General features: G+C 41.0%; 1 long non-coding RNA gene across 1 annotated transcript; it reads left to right on the top strand.

Moving 5' to 3' along the window:
* Positions 1 to 18,461: 18,461 nt before the first annotated feature.
* LOC139551333 (uncharacterized) lies at positions 18,462 to 19,437 on the top strand. Its single transcript, XR_011670251.1, has 2 exons — positions 18,462 to 18,748; positions 19,282 to 19,437. It is a non-coding gene; the product is annotated as an uncharacterized lncRNA (long non-coding RNA).
* Positions 19,438 to 23,195: the final 3,758 nt, after the last annotated feature.

Below are 23,195 nucleotides of genomic sequence, written 5' to 3' on the forward strand. Positions count from 1 at the left end.
TTCCTGTCATTTCATACTATTTTGTCAAATTAGATTCCTGAGAATCAACCATGCTGCATTACAGGTGTAGTGTCTGAGAATTTTCCTGCGCCACAGGAAATTCAAATGAGCTCCATGATTTACATATATTCACTGAAAACCCACAGTTCTCTTTCTCCCTCAAACGCTAAAGCACCAGACAGAATAAATGCCCTAGTACTCTTGGTCCTACAACTGCAACATTCAAGTGTGCAAAATGTATCTAAAATGCAGCCATACATATCAACAACCATAGTTTAATGTAGCTAAATAACACAAGATAGATATTGGTCTCCACTACGATATACAGTACAAGTGTATCGAAATGCAGCCATAAACTATAGCCTAATTTAGCCTATAAAAACGAATTTCCCTTTAGAAATTGTAACTTCTTTATTTTTTATAATCAAATCCTTCTGCTGCATGATTATTTTACTCCTGTGACGAAACTGGTCAAATTCAGATCCTACACGTGTAAGCAATCACAGTATTTGTGTTGAGTGCACTTGATATTGTATTTGCACTCACTCTTATGAATATGTCTGTGAATAGATATCAGAGCATTCTTCTTTTTCTAAATTGTATTAAGCACATTTTCCACATTGTCCACATCTGCTTCCAACATTTACAAATAGAAAAGCCTGTCAGTTTACACTGGAAAAAATGTCAGGCCTAAACATTATTTTTTGAATCTGTTAAACTAATTCTGAAGGTGGCATGTTACATAAAAGTATCTGTGTTGAGCAGCAAGTCTTGGCATGGGTTTTTATTAGACAACATATTGATTCGCCTACATTAGACTACATCTAGACATTTAAATAATTATCACAATGCATACTTTAGCACACTTCAGTGGCCTCCCACATACAAGACATGAGTTCAACAAGATGGGGCCTTCTGCTATAAATCTGTACATGCATAGCACTAGATTCGGGCTGGTGGTGGAGAGTTCGATTGGTAGGCTATATGGTGGAATTGATTACTGACATCAAATTCCAAAATAAATATCTTTTTTGCATTGTTCATGGGACCGAGTGCAGTACTGCGCGTGAAGCATTAGTCATGCTGACTGCGGAATCATAAATAATATTTTATAGCTGTGAGGGGATGTGTGTCCGTTAGCATGACATCTGGGTTTTAATTCTAGGGGAAAAAGCCCCATATCTGCCTGATCCTACTAATACAAACCATCCGAGGAGAATACAAAGGAGTGTCGCTAAGCCTACTCGAACAACATAGCAAGGCAACGCTCTGTAACCCGTCTATTTCAATAGCCTAATAATAATAATAATACATGGGACTTATATAGCGATTTTCAGTGACCAAAAGTCGCTTTAGAATTGTAGAAAAAAAAGGAGTAAAACAAAACATCAGACTAAACAAAAACATTAATAAAGAGAGCGGTGGGCTCAAATATGGGAAGGAGTGTGACCTATCAGTGTATGGGGAGGGTAGAGTTCTATGTTCTAACCTTCGTTAATTAAACATGCTTTTCTTATTGTCTGCCGTGTGGGGTGTACAGTGTGTATCTACTGAGCACATACAGTAAGGGTGCTGGACTGTAAAAACAAGGTTTTTAAATGACTAAGCAATTTATCATTATTTGAAAACCGTAATAAATTAATCAAATTCACATACCTATGAATAAAATAAAATGGAAATAGGCCAACGATATGGTGGTTCACATGAGAGGTATAAAAAAGAACAGTAAAATACGGCTTAGAAAATATTGATATGTCAGTTCTGATGAGTGTGTGTGTGTGTGTGTACAGTATATGTTTGCCCATGTGACTGTGTGCGTGCATGCATGCGGGTGTGTGTGCGTGAGCACATGCGAATACGTAACTACATCGAGTGCAGTCGTTTCAGAGGAGAGATAAGGCCTATGCGGTTTGATAGGATGTATATGCAGCTGATGCATGTGCATCTGTAACTCGATACGACTTCATTGCACGATCATGGGCTCTTTGGGACTTATTATCATCACTCATTTTAATGAGCTAACAAGTGATAGGGTAACTAGATCGCAAAGGGTAATGTGTCATTGCGAGAGTGTAACGAGCGCCACCACATGGTTTATTCTAGAATTACACCTACTTCTAATTTACTGCTAAAACAGAGATTAAAAAAGACCAACACAACACAACCTGAGTGAGAGAGTAGAAAGTTCCAACACAGGGTTTCGTACTAGTGTCATTGCCTGGATTACCAATTCAACTCCAGGGCACTGGGGAAAAGGAAGGAAGGACAAATATCAACTGCTGAATATACTGTAGATACAGTATTCCCATTAAAATTTGCTTCTTCCATCACTATCAATCCCTACAGTTGGTCTTTACAACTTCACACATAACCTGTACACTATTATTTAATGCAGCACAGTATAATATCGGTTCATCTGTTCTTTTAAGGCCACAGGTGGTTCTGTGGGCCAAGCTAATGGGGATGCTCTATAGGGAGCAGTGGGATGCTATTTTGTTCTGTCTTTCATAACCCAAGGCACTACTGAAACCAAGCATTACTTATTCAAGGCACAATCGGAACAGGAGGAGATATGATATAACCTCTATAGAATGATACCTGTTTCATTTCACATAAAAACCTTGGTTGGGGTCTTTGAAGTTAGCTCTGTATAACCAGTTGGTAATAATCATTTCTGATACCTATTCGGTTGTCATTAGGCCCATCATTCCTCGAGGCTACTTAAAACCCCTCAGTGTGCCTGAAAGGGAACAAAAGGAATATGAATTAAGGGTGTAACTGAGCTCTGCCTCGGCTGGTCTCAGCGGTGCCGTCGTTCTGGCTCTTTCATCTGATTCTTGTCTCTGAATACTTTCTCTTAATTACAATGGGTAAAGGCAGAGCCATGTGGACAAAAAAAGATAAATTGGGACACAGGAGGCAGAGGTTCAATAAAACAAAAAGCCGGAGACAGTCGGCACTCACTGTCATGGTCTCTGGTGTCCATTGGAGACGGATCTTAAGACTTTTCAGAGAGAAAGAGAGGGATTGAAAACACTCCTGGAATGTGCTGAGACTAAAATAATGAATGTACAAGGGAGACAGCCAGTCAGCCATTATGTAAACTTTTGCATACACTATCATGTCACCAGTGTTTTCTCTGTCAAACACAGCTACACAAATAAAGTTTTGTTCCAAAGTCCAAAGAGGACATATCAATAAAAAATATATATTATATCGAGATCATAACTTATTTATCTATTGATCACATCATAACAAAAGTTGCTTTGTTGAGATCGCAAGATCATTTTCAAGTGATCCCAGCAACAAAAGTTTTGTTGAGATCAACTCTATAAATAGGAGTGGACATATTGATGATAAATTGACAGCAGTGTCATATTGGACCAAAGGCAGTAAGACTCTAAAAAGATCTAAGACAGCGTTTCCCAAACTCATTTTGGTTGTTGCCCTAGCACTACACAGTTGATTCAAATAATGAACTCATCATCAAGCTTTGTTTATTTGAATCAGCTGTGTAGTGCTAGAGCAACAATCAAAATGTTCACCCCTTGGGGTCCCCAGGACCAATATTGGGAAACACTGATCTAAGACCTTTGATTATACTGAGCACATCTGTTGTAAGTAGCTATGTGCTAGTCTAGTACAGGACTCTCCAACCCTATTCCTGGAGAGCTATCATCCTGTAGGTTTTCTCTCCAACCCTAATCTAGCACACTTGATTCTAATAATTAGCTGGTTGATAAACTGAATCAGGTTAGTTACAACTGGGGTTGAAATGAAAACCTACAGGATGGTAGCTCTCCAGGAACAGGGTTGGAGAGCCTTGGTAGTGTATTTGTCACTTGTGCCTATGGCTCTATTTAGTCCAGTGTTTCCCAAACTCGGTTCAAGGGGTGCACGTTTTGGTTGTTGCCCTAGCACTACACAGCTGATTAAAATAGTGAACTCATCATCAAGCTTTGTTTATTTGAATCAGCTGTGTAGTGCTAGGGCACAACCAAAACGTGCATCCCTTTGGGAAACACTGATAGTCATTTTTCTTTATTCCCTCAAATGTATTAATCTAGAAGTGCTTTAAATTTTATCATATCATGTGTTGTGTTAGGTTTATTTCTTATTTACTTATTTGAGTGGCTTTACTTTAACTTGGTTAGCCTCCTTTTGAGTGTTTGGGCACGTTTGAGTGGATCCCTTTTATCAAGTCGGTGACCTTCGTTGGTCCTTTCAAAGTGTGAATAAGAAATTATGGGGATAAAACATTTCCGACTTGCGCCTACATCTCGACTGCATGAACTTTACAAAAGTCATGTGATTGAAGGTAAGGAATTTTGACTGCAGTCAGGTGCAAGTTCCTGCTTCATCCTGCAGCCATCGTCTGCAATGTGGGACGCTAATTTTCAACTAATCATTAGGGTATTTTTGTTTGACCCACGCAAACGGGACCAAAGAAATGACTGAAACATGATTCATATACAGTGGATATATACAAATGAATATGATATTTGATGCTCATTCTCACAAATTGATTGACAATGAACATATAGGATTTCAGTTTGTGAGTGTGTGATATGTTTATTTTGATATTATAAATAAAAACTTTTATAATAAAATGGCAACACTGCCAACCACATTAGTGTCTGTCTTTTGGCTGTCACAGATTTGCTTGATGCACTGCTTTTTTTGCTAAACCCCCCCGACTTCAATCCTTGACTTTCTTCTACAGTCGGTTGCTTGAGCCTTACAACTCAAACACGACCATTGTCTCCCACACACACACACACACCTGCGGAGCATTGGGCTAACAAGCTGTCCGTGCACAAAGACAGCTCTCAGGTTGCCGAGGGCAAGATGGCGGAAGTGGATGCTGAGTTCAAATTTAGCAGCGCATCAAGAAAATTTGGTGAAGACAAATGTTCGACAACAGTAATATTGAAAACTGGAACAAAAATAAAATTGTCTAAAATTGGAGTGGAGGAGACGTGTGTAAATGAGAATGTATCGCTTCTTGCTGGGATGTGATTGAGTAAGAATGCATATGTGGGAAACCCGTTTGAGGTGTCGAAAATGGTGAAGTATGCACTTGGAAAAGTGTCAGAGTGACCAGGAGTGGTCTTATTTTGATTCATTGTATTTCTGAAGAGCAGAGGAAGATTGCAGTGGGCCTCAAAAGAATCTGGACAACAGAAGTTTTGTGTTTTGAATCCATCAAAGCAGTCATTTCAGTGAAGACAATAATAGTGAAGACATCAAAACGATGAAATAACACATGCAATCATATAGCAACCAAGAAAGTGTTAAACAAATCTAAATATATTTTATATTTAAGATTTTCAAGTAGCCACCCTTTGCCTTGATGACACCTTTGCACACTCTTGGCATTCTCTCAACCAGCTTCACTTGGAATGCTTTTCCAACAGTCTTGAAGGAGTTCCCACATATGCTGAGCACTTGTTGGCTGCTTTTCCTTCACTCTGCGGTCCAACTCATCCCAAACCATCTCAATTGGGTTGAGGTTGGGTGATTGTGGAGGCCAGGTCATCTGATGTAGCACTCCATCACTCTCCTTCTTGGTCAAATAGCCCTTACACAGCCTGGAGGTGTGTTGGGTCATTGTCCTGTTGAAAAACAAATTATAGTCCCACTAAGCGCAAATGGATAGCGTATCGCTGCAGAATGCTGTGGTAGCCATGCTGGTTAAGTGTGCCTTGAATTCTAAATAAATCACAGACGGTGTCACCGTCAAAGCACACCCACACTATCACACCTCCTGCTTCATGGTGGGAACCACACATGCGGAGATCATCCGTTCACCTACTCTCACAAAGACACAGCGGTTGGAACCAAGAATATCAAATTGGGACTCATCAGTCTCTTCTTCTTGTTGGTGTCCTTTAGTAGTGGTTTCTTTGCATCAATTGGACCATGAAGGCCTGATTCACACAGTCTCCTCTGAACAGTTGATGTTGTGATATGTCTGTTACTTGAAGCATTTATTTGGGCTGCAATTTCTGAGGCTGATAACTCTAATGAACTTATCCTCTGCAGCAGAGGTAACTCTGGGTCTTCCTTTCCTGTGGCAGTCCTCATGAGAGCCAGTTTCATCACAGCGCTTGATGGTTTTTGCGGCTGCACTTGAAGAAACTTTCAACGTTTTTGCGGATTGACTGAACTTCATGTCTTAAAGTAATGATGGACTGTCATTTCTCTTTGCTTATTTGAGCTGTTCTTGCCATAATATGGACTTGGTCTTTTACCAAATAGGGCTATCTTTTGTATACCATCCCTACCTTGTCACAACACAACTGATTGGCTCAAACACATTAAGAAGGAAAGAAATTCCACAAATTAACTTTTAACAAGGCATACCTGTTAATTGAAATGCATTCCAGGTGACTACCTCATGAAGCTGGTTGAGAGAATGCCAAGAGTGTGCAAAACTGTCAAGGCAAAGGGTGGCTACTTTGAAGAATCTCATATCGAATATATTTTGATTTGTTTAACACTTTTTTTGGTTACTACATGATTCCAAATGTGTTATTTCATAGTTTTGATGTCTTCACCATTATTCTACAATGTAGAAAATAGTAAAAATAAGAAAAACCCTTGTATGAGTAGGTGTGTCCAAACTTTTGATTGGTATTGTATATATACTTTTTTTTTTACTGGAAAGTTGTTTGATTTACTTTATGAAAACAAAACAAAACTTGCGTCATTTTTTGGTAGTTCAGTTTTTTGGGGGGAATCCTGTTTCCATCCTGCATAGTAGGTGTCGGGATGCACATTAAACTATGTGATCACCAATATACTATAGAAGAAGAAGAAGAAGACAGCTCTCAGACATTATTCAAGACATTCAAGTCAGCAATGGGAGAGGACAAGTGCCACAGGCTGTCCTCGGCCACACACACACCACAGTACAGCGTCTGGGGATAGAAGACCGGATGAGTGTGACCCTGCTTGCGCTGAAGAGCCGAATGACGTGTGAGTGCGTACCAATGATGATATTACTGATGCCGCTTTCTCCTCCCTCTCCAGATGTGGCCTGCTATGACGAGATGGCCGAGGCCACGTCTACCGCATTGGAACCCCATGATGCCAACGCCTAAGCGATGAACGCTCCATGCTATGGACTCTAGAGTGTATGAGAGTGTGCTCGGGCCTGTACTTGTGTTTTGTTCTGTGTTGCTTTTATCCTGTAAACCCTTTTATTACTTTTTTCTACTAAGAAAAGAGAGCTGTAAAGATCTGTGGAGACTGTCTGCCTCCTGCCTGTGTTATTGGGATTGAAAGAACTGTAGTTTTTGACATACAGGCCTGGGCCTTCTTACCAAAGACCCATCAATACAAGGCAAACAAGGGCAAACTGAGGAATTCCAAACAAACTGTACATGTTACAGTAGGTCTAGTCAGTGAGACAATTTTTATCACTGGATGAATGGCTGATTGGTCCTTCACCACCAAAACATTTTGCCAACCATTTGTGGCTGAAATGACAAATAGACTGTAGCCTTCATGAACTGTTGGAGTATTTAGAAACCCACAAGATATGATTCACTTCACCTGTTTTTCTGTACTACTTAATTGTTTGACTGTTTTTGCTGCTATTAACAGGCCAAACTCTCTTAACTATTAAAGAGATTTAAAATAAACTTTTATTGGTAGTCTGCAACCACAGACCTCAATGTTAACTTTTCTTGCACAGAACGTTCCTCATTCAATCCACTTAAAATAGTAGTGCAACCACACTTTTACATGTCTTTAAAATTGGATTGGAGCCAAAACTGGAAGCCATCTATAACTGACAGACAATTATATGGGCACAGTACGAGACCCAGATGCAGACACGGGAGGCAGATTGTTCGAGTCTCTGATATTTTTTAGTATCCAAGGGGCAGGCAAGAGAATGGTCGTGGACAGGCAAAAAGATCATAACAAGGTCAGAGTTCAGGAGGTACCGAGTGGCAGGCAGGCTCGAGGTCAGGGCAGGCAGTATGGTCAGGCAGGTGGGTTCAGAGTCAAGGCAGGCAAGGGTCAAAACCAGATGGACTAGCAAAAACAGAGAAAAGGGAAAGCAGGCGTACGGCGTAACACGCTGGTTGACTTGACAAAACTAGACCAACTGGCACAGACAGACAGACAGGAAACACAGGTAGAAATACCCAGGGGATAATGGGGAAGATGGGTGACACCTGGAGGGGGTGGAGACTAGCACAAGGACAGGTGAAACAGATCAGGGTGTGACAGACAATGCCATTTCTGCCTAGGTCAATCCCTAATCAAAATAAAAACGGATGCGCTGATCAACCATGGGCTCTGCCGCCTCAGCCATACTGTCAATCTATTATCAATACATCCTCCTCTTCATAGAGTTGATCTCGGCAACTTTTATCATATGATCACAATAACTATTTTGTGATCTCGACAAAACTTGGGATTTTTTAAATGAATGTACACAGTAAAACATTCTAACCGTTTAAAACTGATCATATGAGTGGCTTGAATGTTCAGTCCACAGTCACATCTTGTTTAGTGAGACATTAGGCAGGGGAATGCGAGATGATCACAATGGACAGATATTAAGAGTAGAGCCGGGGGCAGTGCTCGTTTTGTTTGCTTCGAGTACACCAACACACTCAGCAGCACTGGCGCCAATGTAGTATGTATGCAGAGATCTAGATATGCTGAGGAGACACGAACAGTGGAACAGCAGTACGGTCAAATTACAATTACAGCTGTAGAAGATTATTAAGTGACTAACTACATGTGAGGTGACCATGATTGGAACAATGGCATTGACAGATTGGAGGAAAAAATAACCCAGAGAGAGAGAAAGTGAAAGCAAAAGCATTCCAATTCATGTTGACAGCTGTTAAAGGTAAGCTCACGCAGGGCCGGCTCTAGCCTTTTGGGGCCCTAAGCAAGATTTAGTTGGGGGGACCCCCAACTCACGGCAAAACATTTTAGTGGTCCCCCTGTTGACGTTGGAGAGAAATGTAAAGTTCAATTCCTGCAATTCTACACATTTTGCCATGGGGAGTAGAGAACATGTTGCAGTTTTAACGGCCAGTGCAGTCAACCTGTGTTTTTTATATTTCCACACTGAGGTTGGAATAATACTGTGAAATTGTGAACATGATGATTGAAAAGTTTGACAAGACCGTGTGAAAACTCTGCCTATTTTGGCCTTCCATGTTGACATCACCATACAGTAAAGTTTTTTTTAAATGTTTTTATTTCACCTTTATTTAACTAGGTTTTCCAGTTGAGAACAAGTTCTCATTTACAACTGCGACCTGGCCAAGATAAAGCAAAGCAGTGCGACAAAAACAACAACACAGAGTTACACATAAACAAACGTACAGTCAATAACACAATAGAAAAATATATGTACAGTGTGTGCAAATGTAGAATAGTAGGTAGGTAAGGCAATAAATAGGCTATAGAGGTGAAATAATTACAATTTAGCATTAACACTGGAGTGATAGACCAATAAGAAAGAGGTCCAAACCTCTAATTTTCAGTTTTAGTCTCCCCACTCAGACCCCTCCCAGACAGTCCTAGCTGGATTCTTGCTTTAAAGATTTCTCTTTGCTAAAAAGCTATTTTGGTTTCTTTTTGACAATAAATAAAAAAAAATAAAAAAATCATAGTAAGGTACTTAATTGTTACCCAGAAATTATTTGATATTGAGGTAAAAACCGACTGCATTGGACCGTTAAAGCACGTTTTCTGCATTTCTACACATTTTGTCATAGGGCGGAGAGAAAACGTTTCAATTTGATAAAAATGTCATGCAATTCTACTCATTTTGCCATGGGGTGGATAGACATTTTTGCAATTTTAAAACTAATTTCCTGCAATTCTACACGTCTTATAATGACTTTTGCCATGTTAATATATCTGAGTAAGAGTGACTAACAAAATCAATGGTCGAGGCCCCTAAGCGACCACTTATGTCGCTTATGCCTGGAACCGGCGCTGAGCCCACATTGCTCAAGGACAACATATCCTAGCTGCCATTTCCTCTCGCCTTAGCACAGTAGTAGTAGTGGTATGACTTTGTTTAGCAATTATTTGTGAAGCATTTACTGTATGTAGTGCACAAAGACCACCCTTTTCACACCAGCTTCGTATATGAATGCTAAATTATAAAACCAGCAACAAACCATACATCTTCTAATCCAAAATCAATACAACGGGTGTAGACTTTACCGTGAAATGCTTGCTCACGAGCAAGGCAAGGCAAGCAAGTAAGCATAGATAGAGAGGACTGTACAGTTGCTTCATAAGAAGGCGCTGGTTTATATTCATGTGTGTAATCATCCATAGGGACTACTGAGGACCTAATATAACTGCTATGACTCATACCAAAACCGCTGCTTTAGCAAACCAAGCAAGATCCCACTCCGAAAGAGAAAGGAGGGGGGATCGAGAGAGAGAGAAAAAAGCTTCAAATGGTTTGATGAAATGTAGAATCATCAAAGTGAGGATTCCTTCCCTGAAGAAGCTCATCTTCACTCTCTCCACAGACATAAGTGCTCGGAGAGTGGCTGTCTGTAGGGGGGAAGTGACAAGCGCTGACGGGTCACGGAGGGTTTGATCCCAATCATTAGCGTTACTGACTCCCTCGCCAAGAGAAATCACACAGGTTTGTTCTGCCGCAGTATGTCCAAAGGTCCAGGCAGGGAGGCAACACAGTGACTGTGTCATGGACAGTCCTGCTTTGATCTGGTCCTCTCAGGAAGAAGGAGGAGGTTGTGACCACACCTAGGGACTAGTTATGCTACTGTACCTGCCCTTCACATTATGGTCAATGAGGTGAAAAACCTGACACAGTGGTGTCGAACATAACAGCCTCAGGCCCACAATCTGATCCAATCTCGCCCACACAACACATCTCAACACCAGCCTTAGTTTAGTAGGAAACATATGTTTGGAGGGAAATAATTCACATAACAGGCGATTGGCAGTCAATGTTGTTTAGGAAAATAAATTGCTTCACTATGAGCCTATATCTACACAGATGTGTAAGATATTTGCCTTAATTTGGCCTCAGATGGCCCCTTCTGCTAGATTACTTTGACACCACTTGGCCTAAAACTCAAGAATAGAATTATGGATGAGTCAATGGACAACAGGAGGTGAGTGAGTCATTTGCCAGCTTCTGATAGGTCTCAGGGTAACACTTCTTCTGCTGAACTTCTTGTCAGAGCCGCCCCGTGAGCCGACTTCCTCGCTTAGTTTTTATCGCAACCCTCTGAATGAGTAATGACAAGCCATTTGTCATAATATATATCCCATCATAAATGGTTATGACCGGTGTCATGTCATATATATAATAGCATTACGTAGGCTTTATGACACAGGCGTTTGGGTTTAATATTAACTACAGACCATTTACTGGGGTGTTTGCATTCCTTTGAAGGATTTACGTCCGAGCCACTCACTGTCCAATATCCAGTCTTCATACAAACGGGGCCTCCAAGAGTGTGTGAGCCTCTCTCCAAGAAGTGGTACATTTGGGTATGGAAACAGTTGAAGAGAGTGATGTAACAATCAGTATGGTTGGGGTAGGGGAGGCAGACATTTAAAGGAACTTACTGGGGCTGGAGCTCTCATTCTGGCTTTATTTGTCTCCACTTTGATCTGGATCAGACAGCCAAGTTGTATGCGTGCAGTGTTATCCTCCCATAATCTTTGCTCTGTCTCCAAAATGCGGCACTAGCCTACTAGCCTATATAGATGAGACTGGGTCTCTCTGCATCTCTGCATTTCCACGTTCAGTTCATTCAGCACTAATGTCAAGCTTGAATGTCCTCCAGTAAACAGTAACTATACTGAACACAAATACGAACGCAACATGCAACAATTTTATTGAGATACAGTTCAAAAAAATCTGTCAATTTAAATAAATTCATTAGGCGCTAACTAATGGATTTCACATGATTGGGCAGGGGCTCAGCCATGGGTGAGCTTGGGTGGGCATAGGCCCACCTACTGGGGAGCCAGGCCCAGCCAATCAGAATGAGTTTTTCCCCACAAAAGGGCTTTATTACAGACAGAAACACTCCTCAGTTTCATCAGCTCTCCGGGTGGCTTGTCTCAGATGATCCAGCAGGTGAAGAAGCCGGATGTGGAGGTCCTGGGCTGGCGTGGTTACATGTGGTCTTCGGTTGTGAGGCCGGTTGGATGTACTGCCAAATTCTCTAAAATTATGTTGGAGGCAGCTTATGATGGAGAAATTAACATTCAATTCTTTGGCAACAGCTCTGGTGGACATTCCTGCTGTCAGCATGCCAATTGCACGCTCCCTCAAAACTTGAGACATCTGTGTTATTGTGTTGTGTGACAAAACTGCAAATTGTAGAGTGGCATTTTATTGTCCCCAGCACAAGATGCACCTGTGTAATGATCATGCTGTTCGATCAGCTTCTTGATATGCCACACCTGTCAGGTGGATGGATTATCTTGGCAAAGGAGAAATGCTCACTAACAGGGATGTAACCAAATTTGTGCACAAAATTTGAGCTAAATAAGCTTTTTGTGCATATGGAAACATTTCTGGGATCTTTTATTTCAGCTCATGAAACATGGGACCAACACTTTATATTGCGTTTCTATTGTTGTTCAGTATATTTGGATTCGGTTGTTAAGAGGAAAATATGATTTCATTTACTCCCAAGTAATTTTCTCCTCTCTGGGTAAAACTTTTATCAATTTGGCTACCAAACAACAATGCACATACCACAAAAGTGAACAGTGAAGAGGCAACTCTGGGATGCTGGCCTTCTAGGCAGAGATGCAAAGAAAAATACATATCTCAGACTGGCCAATAAAAATAAATGATTAAGTTAGGCAAATGAACACAGACACTGGACAGAGGAAAACTGCCTAGAAGGCCAGCATCCCGGAGTTGCCTCTTCACTGTTGACGTTGAGACTGGTGTTTGCGGGTACTATTTAATGAAGCTGCCAGTTGAGGACTTGTAAGGTGTCCGTTTCTCAAACTAGACACTCTAATGTACGACAAGTTGTGCACCGAGGCCTCCCACTCCTCTTTGTATTCTGGTTAGAGCTAGTCTGCGCTGTTCTGTGAAGGGAGTAGTACACAGCGTTGTATGAGATCTTCAGTTTCTCTGGAATTTCTTGCATGGAATAGCCTTCATTTCTCAGAGCAAGAATAGACTGACGAGTTTCAGAAGAAAGTTCTTTGTTTCTGGCCATTTTGAGCCTGTAATCGAACCCACAAATGCTGATGCTCCAGATATTCAACAAGTCTAAAGAAGGCCAGCTTTATTGCTTTTTTAATCAGAACAACAGTTTTCAGCGGTTGCTAACATGATTGCAAAGGGGTTTTCTAATGATCAATTAACCTTTTAAAATGATAAACTTGGATTAGCTAACACAATGTGCCATTGGAACACGGAGTGATGGTTGCTGATAATGGGCGTCTGTACACATATCTATTACAAATCAGCCGTTTCCAGCTACAATAGTCATTTACAACATTAACAATGTCTACACTGTATTTCTAATCAATTTTATGTTATTTTAATGGACAAATACAAGGACATTTCTAAGTGACCCCAAACTTTTAACGGTAGTGTATACAGGTTATTTGAGCTTGTCAGGGACCAGAGTACATCTTCAGCAGAACGAAGGGGTCAGTGCTCAAGACTGCACTGTTTCTATCGGTTTGTCTTCTGATGGCAGCACATGGCTTATATCACCTGCATAGCATTAGACCGTGATACTCTACCTGCCAGCACTCGCTTTATAGGTTGCTAACAAAGCCAAGAACTATACCACATTGAAATATCAGATCAGTCCTCAACTGATGAGAACAGAGAGAGAGAAAAAGAGAAAGATCTTTCTTTGGCTCAGATTTTCTCTGTCTTAATTACATAAACAAATGCGTGATTGGGGCTTGCTTGCCGTTGTATTTCAGACTCGGCACCAGCTGTTTTAAACAGGCAGACACAGCTGTATACATGTGTCTTTGCACACTAAATCAAATGTCCCATTGTGCTCATCTGGAGTGAATTAGGGTGGAGGAGGGCGGGAGGAGAGGATGGGGGATGCAGGCTTTGATATACAGGGGAGGAAATGGGTAATGTCCTGGAACCACATGCAACATCCTAATAGGAACTGGTGATTGATAATAAAGAGATTGCCAGATCAACTCTCCCTCTCTCTCTCTCCTCTGTCCTCCGCCCTATCTCTTCTCTCATCTCCTATACCTAACTGTCTCATAACCTTGGATTAGTGCAGGTATTTGCTAAGACTTGTCTCTTTGTGTTTTTCTTTTATGAAGTCCCACAATCTTTTTTTAGCAACAGTCTCCCAACATGGTTTCTCTTTGCAGGCTGTTGCCATTGCTCCAGCTGTTTCAGCCTCTGATGAGACTCTTTTAGGGCCTGAAAGAAAAGCAGGAGGGGGGACTGGGAGTGATAACAGACTGTGAGAAGGTGACATCAGTCCCCACACGGCAAATTGTTGCCTCAGTCTCACTCTGTCTCATTATTTGTTTCATAATGTTACTTTTTGTACCCTGCACCAGAAAGTTAGGCGTATTAACTCACAGAATAGTTTTGACTTTCCCATGATAAAAAAACACGAGAGGATTTTTTTTTTTACATGAGTTGAGCACAGTCACTACACATTGGTGAAGCACAAACATACTGTAGGTGTTTGGCCTTAGCCTACAGTACATGAGCTGCCTGCGTACAACCACGACAATGAAACGATAGGCAGGCAGGGAATTGATATCCCATAGAAGGGAAGTCTCTCCAACTCAATTATTTTTGGAGGTCAGTGAACATGTACAAGATAAATAATGCAAAAGTATGCGACAGGGTTACTGCACATTTGTCATAACAGCAACCGGGGAAATATGTGGCCTTTCATTCAATCATTTGAGAACATCAATCATCATTCCCTTTGAAGCAAGGGCCGATCCTGCTTTGCAAGGAACATACGAAGAAAGAAAGAAAGAAAGAAAGAAACAAAGGCAATATGGAGAGCAGCTGGTTATTTGGGATGAACATGACATGCTGTTTGTTTATGAGAGGAATGGGGAAAGAAAGGAGGGACGAGTGAATGAAAGAGTGAAAACAGACTCTCTCATTTAATATCAATTTCTCTTCGCAGTCTTTGCACACATTTTCATGAGTTTAAGACTGAGTCAGCCTGACCTTTAAATGCATTCTCTTGTTATCAGAAGGATCTAGCTGTACACACATCTCGTGCTACAATGACCATCTACTTCTCACTAGAACACGCTGGAGTCTCTCCCTTCAATCTTTTCCTGCATATTTGAGGCTTGTAAATGGGGTCCTTAAGCGCAGACTCACAAGTTAGTATACAAAAAGGCTTCATCTTCTGAAGTTGAATCAACAATTTCCTTCACAGAGTAATGCTTCCCCCTGCTGCATATTGTATGTACTGTCATGTCAATTTGAAACCATTATGTGCTTGAAACTATCTGGGAGAAATACCCTTTTACCAGCCTCAAATACTTTGTGCTTTAAAAAAGTGAGATATAGCCAATGTTTACATGATCACAGAATTGGAAATAAATGATTTATTCGGCCAAGTATATATCATTTCATTACATGAACTTTGACAGTTAGAATGCGTCAAAACTGGTGCAAGGAATTGAGTAAGAACATTACACACACTAAATATCAATGCAATTTTTAAAAGAGATTGTATTTGAAACTATGGCGGTGAAATAAATATACAGTATACCACACATTTCCACTAGATAGTGTCCTAGTCTTACATTTATCACAAAACATGACTGTCAGAGATGGGCTGATGAACGGCATCAATGTTTATGTTGAAATCAAGTTGTCAAGGGTCACAAGGACAGGAACTCGGAATATTGAAATATGAGATGGTGATAGTTGATCACAAAAAGTGATATATGAGTGAGAAATATCAACTTCAATTCAAGGATTTCATGGATGAAAAACATATTCCATCACACATTGTACCATGTTGCCTGCTCTAGAATTTACAAATGTAATTCTTCATCCTATGTGTTCTGTCACTTTGTCATCAGATATGGATTTACAGTGAGGTCCATAATTATTGGTACCCTTGATAAAGATGAGCAAAAAATATTTAAAAAATACTGAACTATATTGTATGCTCCCAAAAAATTATACTACTAATTATACTAATACAATTGTTCAGAACAAGAGATTTTGTTTAACAAGTAATAAAAAAACATCTTAAAAAATAGTGTTCAAAATGAATGACAACCCTGTTTTCAATACTCTAGCACCCTCCCCTAGCGAGGATACTGACACTGAGCCTTTTTCTAAAATGTTTTAATGAGATTGGAGAACATGTTGGGAGGGATCTTAGATCATTCCTGCATATAGAATCTTTCCAGATCCTTGATATCCTTCGTCTGGACTGCCCTCTTCAATTCAAATCACAGGTTTTCAATGGGCTTCAAATCCAGTGACTGAGATGGCTATCAAAAAGAAAGGAGGACCAAGGCACTCTTCATATAATTAATTAAAATGCCTTTATTAGTATGGCATGTTCAATAGAAACAAAGTTTTAATAATCCGACGCGTTTCGGCTGCATGGCCTTCATCAGGGAGGATGGCTATTTCAAAATGTTGATTTTGTGTGCTTGGTGTTATTGTCTTGCTGGAAGATCCACTTGCAGCCAAGTGTCCTGGCAGATGTCTTGGTACTTGGTGAAGTTCATGTTGCCATTGACTTTAACAAAGGGCCCAGGACCATTGGAAGCAAAATAGCCCCATGACATTAAAGATCTACCACCATATTTTATCGTAGGTATGAGTTACTTTTTCTTGATGAACGTCATTGGCACTTAGATTGGAACCGGTGCTATGGTTAATGGAAAATGAAAATAAAGCTCTTTGGCTGCACACACCAGTGGTGAGTTTGGCATTGAAAAATGGAAGCATATGCAGAAAAGTACCTCATACCTACGGTAAAACATGGTGGTGCATAGGAGATGATCTGGAGACCCGCAACAAATGTAGCTACAGGATGGTAAGCCTTTGTTTAAAAGCATGGATTCACACTAGTCACTCATTGATTCACACAATCAGCTATGCCACTCAATAGCATGAATTAGTTAACATGGTGATATGGAACATAACCCTTACAGAAAAAAAACATGATTTCTCATGTGAAAACGTGTTTAGGAACATTTCACATATGATCACTTTTTCACATGTAGTTTCATGTTATCACATTAACTTCACATAAGATCATGTGTTTACATGTGAAATTCATGTGGTTTTTCGGCAAGGCAAGGGAATGGAATTCCTGATCCCGAACATATTATTTTTACAAGATTATTGTAATCTAAGTGGTATTGCTCATTGCTTGTGTGGTTTTGAGTGACCTTCCTATGTCTCTAATTATCCTAAAGGCTGTTTTTGACCTCAGCTGGGAGATCCTGAATAACATCTTCCCAGAAGGAGAAGTTAAAAGGCTGCCATGGGAGAAGCCAGAGGTCAGACATCACACCTACAAGTGCAAACTCAGCTTTGAAGTTTGGCCAGATTTTCACAATCAGCCTCAAGCGGATAAAGATGGACAAGTTGGACCGCATTCTGGTATGCTTTTTACAACTTTGTAGTCATTGTCCATAATTGCCACACATACGCGCACACACATGCAGGTACGCACACGTGTAAGCATGCACGGAAGCACGCACCATGCACGCACACACAGCTGGACCTAATGTATCCTGTTGGTCTCATTCAGCATCAAGAGCTGCACGGTGAACAACTCCAGATGCAGAATTGGCAGCAGGGGGAGTTGGCCATCAAGATGAGGATGGCAGACGACAGCCTCTGTGATTATTTGTTAGAGGACACTGTCTTGAACCAAATTGAGAAGAAAGCCAACCCAACAACTACTTAATAGTACCTAATGAAAGTCTTCATGTTGATCATGTTTTATGGTCATTGTTTTACAAGTCATTCATTCAAAGTGTCTTAATTAGTCCTATGGAAATGCCAATGGCAAGTCAGCTAATAACACATTCTTATTTACAATGACAGCCTACCAGGAAACAGTGGGTTAACTGCCTTGTTCAGGGGCAGAACAACAGATGTGTACCTTGTCAGCACTGGGATTATTTACTGGCCCAACAGTTTTACCACTAGGCTACCTGCTGCCCCTAAAGACAGTACAGTATGGTTTAGAAGATCTGTGATAATACAGTCCTCAAAGCCCACAAGGTACTGATGGACCCCATTGCTTGAGTTGATACGTTTTCATACCCCTTGCTGTGGCACATTTAAACAAGTTCAGGAGAAAATACCCGTATTTCAATTTTTAAAAATCACAGAATTCATTGAATGGGGTCCACCTGTTTGCAAAACTATAACTTCCCCGGTCTCTGTAAGGCTCCTAAATTGGATACATTTTAGACAGGCACAGATCACTGTAGGTTAGAACAGACTTCCAAAACACTTAACATCCCTTTGAGTATGGTCATCTGTGGATTGTGTCACCCTGACGCTGTGGAGAGCTGGCTGTGGAGAGCTGGCTGTCGTTCCTAACTGAGCCGCATGGATGTGTTCTACTACTAGCCAAAAGACACGAGCCATTCGGCGCCAAACAGCAGACCAATGACTGTGTATGCAGCAGACGAACGATCCGAACAACAACACAGAACTTTCTTCTTGCGGCTAGCTAGCTAGCTAGTAGCAAAAGCAGGAGGCAAGCATCTCTCATTATGAACGGTAGGGATGTGCTTATTGATTAACTAGCGAACTTTTAACATCTTGACTGAGAAATATCAAGTAGCAAGGAAACAGATATGTAACGTTAGCTATTTCATTCAAAATGTTGCTAGGGCTAACGTTAGTGATTAGCTTGCTAGGTTTTGTTAGTTAGCTACATGTAGCTAACGGTCATTATAGCTAAGAGCCAGCTGTGGCTATCCAACCTTACTTCAGCTACTGTAACATGGGATAGGGAGTGAAATTAAAATGTTTATACATGGGATGTAGATAGCCAACTATCTTGATTGTTTTATACAGGGGAATTTTACCTAGCTATGTTGTCCCGGCATATACCTTGAATCCTAGCTAACGTTAGCTGATGTCCCAGGAGCATCATACCGAAGATAAATAACGTTAGCTAGCTATTTTTGACAATACTCATGTTACAATTACCATTAAGTTGGTTAGCCCTTTTGGCAGGATGCATAGGGTGTTTGCTTTTCATGCCAACAACCCAGGTTTGCTTCCCTGCCCTGCCATTCGCTACACAGGTGTCAGAAGTGGGATGGCGACTGAAGCCACCGGAATGCAGTCCTGTAACATAGGTAACTTACTGCCTTGAAGATGTTTGCTCGTACTGTCTTGACTTCTGCGCAGAAATAAATATAAAACACAGAAGAAATATCTTGCTGCATTTTGTAAACGCAGATCTAAAATGCTTCTTATTGTAATTTCTGCTCTGCATAAGACACATTTTGTAATTCAGTTGCACCTCTCCACTCAGATGAGAATTTAGGAATGGACATTCTATCAGCAGACAGCGCTCGGACTGATGTGTAGCTACGTATCTCTGGTACCTTTCTCTGTACTTTTTTCTGTAAAATGCAAGAAAGATGAACTTCAAACAAAACAGTAGGACATGTAGCTTGCTACATTCTTTCTATGATTAACATTAGAAATATGATGGCCATGCATCATTGTTTCAAGAAAGATCTTGCTTTTTCATTGTAAGCTCATTTACTTGTGTGGCTACTAGCCAAATAGCGTTGCACTTCTGTTGTCATCGGATGAAAATGAAGCTATTTTCTGCCGAATGTGTTGCACTAATGTATTTTCTGTGTAGCAAAACTATAGTTGCATGCCCCTGATCACTCTATTGAAGCAAAAAAACACTGTTGACTTTTAATATAAAACACAGGTGAAATGGTTTAAAATGCAGATTTTTATATGGTGTGCGATTTGAAAATGCAGATATCTGAACTCTAAAACAACCTCTGAGGCTAAGCATGATGTAACGGTTTTAGTACAACACATAGCTAGCTACCAACATTGTCAAAATGTTTGAGACTCTTGATGTAATAACATGTTGGACTGACAGTTGGTAGGGACCCAGGTTTGAGGTTTGATAGGCCTACACTCCTGAATGGGTGCGTTCAGTTTGATTCAATGTTTGTTATGTTGCGTGACGAGTTGTATTGAACAACATGTTTCCCCAAAATGGTCTGCACCGTTCTTCAACAGCATTTGAGGTATGTTGGCTCCCGTTCGATGGGTGTGACTAGGTGTGGCCTGATGAATATGGGTGTGACCATTTTCTTTTTTTCACCTTTTTTTAACCAGGTAGGCTAGTTGAGAACAAGTTCTCATTTACAACTGCGACCTGGCCAAGATAAAGCAAAGCAGTGCAACACAAACAACAACACAGAGTTACACATGGAATAAACAAACATACAGTCAATAATACAATAGAAAAAGTCTATATACAGTGTGCAGATGAGGTAGGATAACGGAGGTAAGGCAATAAATAGGCCAAAGTGGTGAAATAATTACAATATAGAAATTAAACACTGGAGTGATAGTTGTGCAGAAGATGAGTGTACAAGTAGAGATACTGGGGTGCAAAGTAGCAAAATAAATAAAATAGATAACAGTATGGGGATGAGGTAGTTGGATGGGCTAATTACAGATGGGCTACGTACAGGTGCAGTGATCTACCATATAAAATCAAAACATTTGTGCAGCACACCATACACACAATCGCCCTCTGTGCCACCATAATCACGCCATTCTTCAACTGGTCATTCATTACAGTACCATTTCATTTGAATTAAACGTTGAACGCCGTTCTGTCATACTGAGTAGGCTTGGGCGGTTTTATACCGTATACCAAGCTATTTCGAAATAGAGATTGTATGATTTTCAGTAAAAAATGTAATTCAACGGGGGCACCCCCTCCACTGCTTATAGCTAAGTTAAGTATAAATATTAGAAATCTAAGATGTGTACCATAAATTATATCCAGCACATGGTTCAAGCTATGCATTTGGTTTGCTAATTTGCTTGCTAAGTGGCTAGATGTCAAGATCAAGCTTCTTGGTTACAGCAGAGACATTCAATCCCCTCCTGGATCAAGATCCCTGTTGCCTAAATTGTTTTGTGCTTTACTACTACTACTACTACTACTACTACTACTATAGTCTAATTAGGGTTGTCGCCGACTTAAATAAATCTTGGTCGACCGAGAGTCGTCTGTTCTTTCGGCCAATCAATTGGTCTACATTTTAAAACGCCCATTTTTCCATACACCCTATGTGTTTGAATAAAATCAACTATATGCACTGAGCTTGTCTGATGCTTTAAGCGCTGAAATAATTACGACACACATGACTCAAGAGGGAGCCTGATGGCCATGCTGTGTAGGAGGGAGATGTGAAAAGTGTGCAGGAGGGCATGGGAGAAAGGAATGTGTAGTATCGGTGAAAGACGCGGTATGTGTAGGGGGGTATGGGTGCCCATGGTGCTGGGGATCAGAAGTGTCTGGTGCGAGAGAGGCAGGTTGAAGTTGCCAGGGTCAGAGTTGTACAGAAGGTGTCGTATGCAGAGACAATGAATAAAGTAGAGGAAAATAGATCAAGAGTTAGAATTCGTAGGCGAGTAAGTAAACCTCCACTACCATCTGTTCTATTGGCCAAAGTGCATTGGAAAATTGGAAAATAAAATGGATGATCTACGATTAAGACTATTCTAACAAAGGGACTTTAAAAACTGTAATATATTATGTTTCACCGAGTCGTGGCTGAACGACTACACAGATAATATAGAGCTGACTGGGTTTACTGTGCATTGCCAGAACAGAGAAGCTACGTCTGGTAAGACAAGGGGCGGGGGGGTGTGTCTATTCGTCAATAACAGCTGATGAGCAATGTCTAATATTAAGTCTCGAGGTATTGCTCGCCTGAGGTAGAGTACCTCATGATAAGCTGTAGACCACACTATCTACCAAGAGAGCTCTCATCTATATTATTCATAGCCGTCTATTTACCCCCACAAACCAATGCTGGCACTAAGACCGCACTCAATGAGGTGTATATGGCCATAAGCAAACAAGAAAATGCTAATCCAGAAGTGACGCCCCTAGTGTCCGGGGAATGTAATGCAGGCAAACCTACATCCGTTTTACCTAATTTCTACCAGCATGTCACATGTGCAACCAGAAGAAAAAAACTCTAGACCACCTTTACTCCACACAGAGACTCATACAAAGCTCTTCCTCGCCCTCCATTTGGCAAATCTGACCATAATTATATCCTCCTGATACATGCTTATAAGCAAAAACTAAAGCAGGAAGTACCAGTGACTCGCTCAATACAGAAGTGGTCAGATGACGCGGATGCTATGCTACAGGACTGTTTTGCTAGCACAGATTGGAATATGTTCCGGGATTCATCCAATGGCATTGAGTAGTATACCACCTCAGTCACTGGCTTCATCAATAAGTGCATCAACGATGTCGTCCCCACAGTGACCGTACATAAATATCCCAACCAGAAGCTATGGATTACAGGCAACATCCGCATCGAGCTAAAGGCTAGAGCTGCCGCCTTCAAGGACACTGACACCAATCCGGACTCTTATAAGAAATTCTGCTGCGCCCTCAAGACGAACCATCAAACAGGCATAGCGTCAATACATGATTAAGATTGAATCCTACTACACCGGCTCTGACACTCGTCAGATATGCCAGGGCTTGAAAACTATTACTGACTACAAAGGGAAACTCAGGTGCGAGCTCCTCATTGACGCTAGCCTACCAGACGAGCTAAATTCCTTTTATGCTTGCTTTGAGGTAAGCAACACTGAAGCATGCATGAGAGCACCAGCTGTTCCGGACGACTGTGTTTTCACGCTCTCCATAGCCGATGTGAGCTAGACCTTTAAACAGGTCAACATTCACAAGGCCGCAGTCCAGACGGATTACCAGGATGTGTATTCAAAGCATGCGCGGACCAACTGGCAAGTGTCTGACCGAGTCGGTAATACCTACATGTTTCAAGCAGACCACCATAGTCCCTGTGCCCAAGGAAGCGAAGGTAACCTGCCTAAATGATTACTGCCCTGTAGCACTCATGTCGGTAGCCATGAAGTGCTTTGAAAGGCTGGTCATGGCTCACTTCAGCACCATCAT

Source organism: Salvelinus alpinus, chromosome 23 (assembly GCF_045679555.1).
Source record: "Salvelinus alpinus chromosome 23, SLU_Salpinus.1, whole genome shotgun sequence".
Classification (NCBI taxonomy): Eukaryota; Metazoa; Chordata; class Actinopteri; order Salmoniformes; family Salmonidae; genus Salvelinus; species Salvelinus alpinus.